Source organism: Morone saxatilis, unplaced genomic scaffold (genome assembly GCF_004916995.1).
Source record: "Morone saxatilis isolate NCDOM2014 unplaced genomic scaffold, NCSU_SB_2.0 Contig12, whole genome shotgun sequence".
Lineage (NCBI taxonomy): Eukaryota > Metazoa > Chordata > Actinopteri > Moronidae > Morone > Morone saxatilis.
Window position 1 is genome coordinate 4,825,563 of NW_023339674.1, and position 2,447 is coordinate 4,828,009.

Below are 2,447 nucleotides of genomic sequence, written 5' to 3' on the forward strand. Positions count from 1 at the left end.
AGATATCTCTCTCTCTATATATATATTAAATATATTTTTAATATCTTGTTATCAATTTTAATAAACCGGAATGTTTGAGATGATTAAGCAATATCAAAGATGACATTAAGTAAGTAAAACAAGGATATACATGCACATCTATCTGTTCAGGCACATATGTCTGTTTTTCATAATGACGCCACTTCTTCCGTCTTCTTCCATGGTTTATTAGATCCAGTGTACAGTCATCCTGTTGCTGTGATTTGATGTCTCCCTCTGCTGGTCACAATGAAACACTACTTTCATTTTAAATAGATTGTTCTGCATGAATAAAATCAATCACTGACTCATGGCTTCGCTGTTATAAATAGTCAAATTGTAGTAAATTACAATAAATAGAACATTTCCTGAAAAATGCAAAATTCCTGCAAAATTTTTGTTTTGTCTTTACAGTCTCTTCTCCACAGATACAACAAACACTTTCATCTTCTTCATCCTCCTCTTCCTCCTGCATCAGCCCTGCTCTACTGAAATGAAACCATGTTTATAGCTACATAGAAGAACAACTGTTAACCAGAAATAAATGTGCCATGATACATAGGTAATAACATGATGAATAATCAGAAATAAATGAGAAATGTTGATGTTTTTGGGTGTTGTAAACCTGCCTTTAAATGATGTTCATGTATCATGGCCACGCAAAACCGTCACTGTGCCCTCAGCAAGCATGATCAAGCACTTAAATATGACATAAACAATGACGGGCAAGAACAACATGTTGTGTGTGCTGCTCAAAATATGTATCATGAGACAAAAATCATGGTATTGGACTTCGTAAATGTAAAAAAAGTATCATATTAAAACATTTAATCTGCCAAGAACGAGAATGAAATTTATGATACGTACTGAGAAAGTTGTTACGGTTTTGGATAATTGCAAACAAAATGTATCCCTGAGATTTTAAGATGAAAAAATCAGTGATCTTTATTGACAAAACAAATCTGTCGGCGAAACAGTAACAGTGCCCCCAACAGACATTTTAAACAACTGACTGACATTTTGCCCCTTCACTTTAAGAATAATTAATTGGATCAATTGATGAAATTAAAACTAATCTTGCAGCTCCAGCCCCAAGTAGGAAGCCTCTTGATGATAAGTGGCAGACACTGATCTGTGCGTCTCATCATGTGTCACCCTCTAGCGTACAATGACTACTGTGTGCTGCCGCTTGCTCTCAGGATGTGTTTAACTGTTAAATGTGTCACTGTGGTTGTGTAAACCTGACGTGTATTTCAGTTAATAAAAAATTCCCAGCATTATTTTTGTGGTTTGAGCTTTCTTTTCTGCATAGATGTGTGCATTACAAAATAAAAGCGAGGGGTTAAATTTAGTTATAATTCAGTTATAATTATATTATTAGAATTTATTAGAATACTTGTCTATGGTCTGTTTTTGTGGTGTTGAAATTCTCACCTGGGAAATGAAATGAAATGAAAACTGTATACAGCGATTATGATAAGATGTTATTGAGAAGGAAGTTCCTTACAAAGAAGATATCATTTGACTGGCCTGTTCACATTTTTTCTTAACTAAAAGATGAGTGGGCACAATTTTTGTCACTCACCACATCTTTCTCCTGCATCAAAGAAAGAGGCCTGGAAGACCTTTTGTGTCCAGTCTGTGTGTTTTAGCCTTTCATAAACTAGTCTTTATGCTCTGGCACCTTGGTGAAAAGGTGTGTCCTAGTTTCATAACGGTCACAAATGAAGTCTGTATACGTGGAGGAAATTCCCCAATGACCAATGCTTACAGCTTGAGATATAAACAAACGTTGTAGAGATGGATGCAGTAGATGGATGTATTGATGTCGATCATCAACTGTAAGTCATGAAGAAATTAGTAAACATGAATAAAATTAAGAATCTGAAATAAAACCTTAATAGAGTAATCTTCAGGATATACTCTAGGTGCTTACTGTACCTCAACTTTATGATTTCCGGGAAAATTAAATCCAATAGTTGATTTATGTTCTCTGAACGATAGAAACAACTTAAAGGGGCTTCAGTGATAACACCAATACTCTTTTCTTGTTGTGTCTAACCTTTAGTAACTGTTTCTATGTGGTCCTATGTGGTGGTTTATAGTATTGATAAATCAAATTTAAGCTAGGGATTAAATTATTTGGTGACAAGAATACAGTTGCGGGTCATCAGCATATTGGTTGAAGTTTGCATTGTGTCTCCTAATGAATTACCCTTATAGTGAGCATATACACATGAATTATTAGACTGTTTATTATTATTAGACTGATTTAAATATTTAACTGTATATATATACATATATATAGTCCTATAGTACATATATATCCTATATAGTATTACACCATAAATAAGTGACATGGAACATGTGTATACATATAGAAGTTTACTGATATAATTAGAAGAGGCATCACACAACCCAGATGCCCA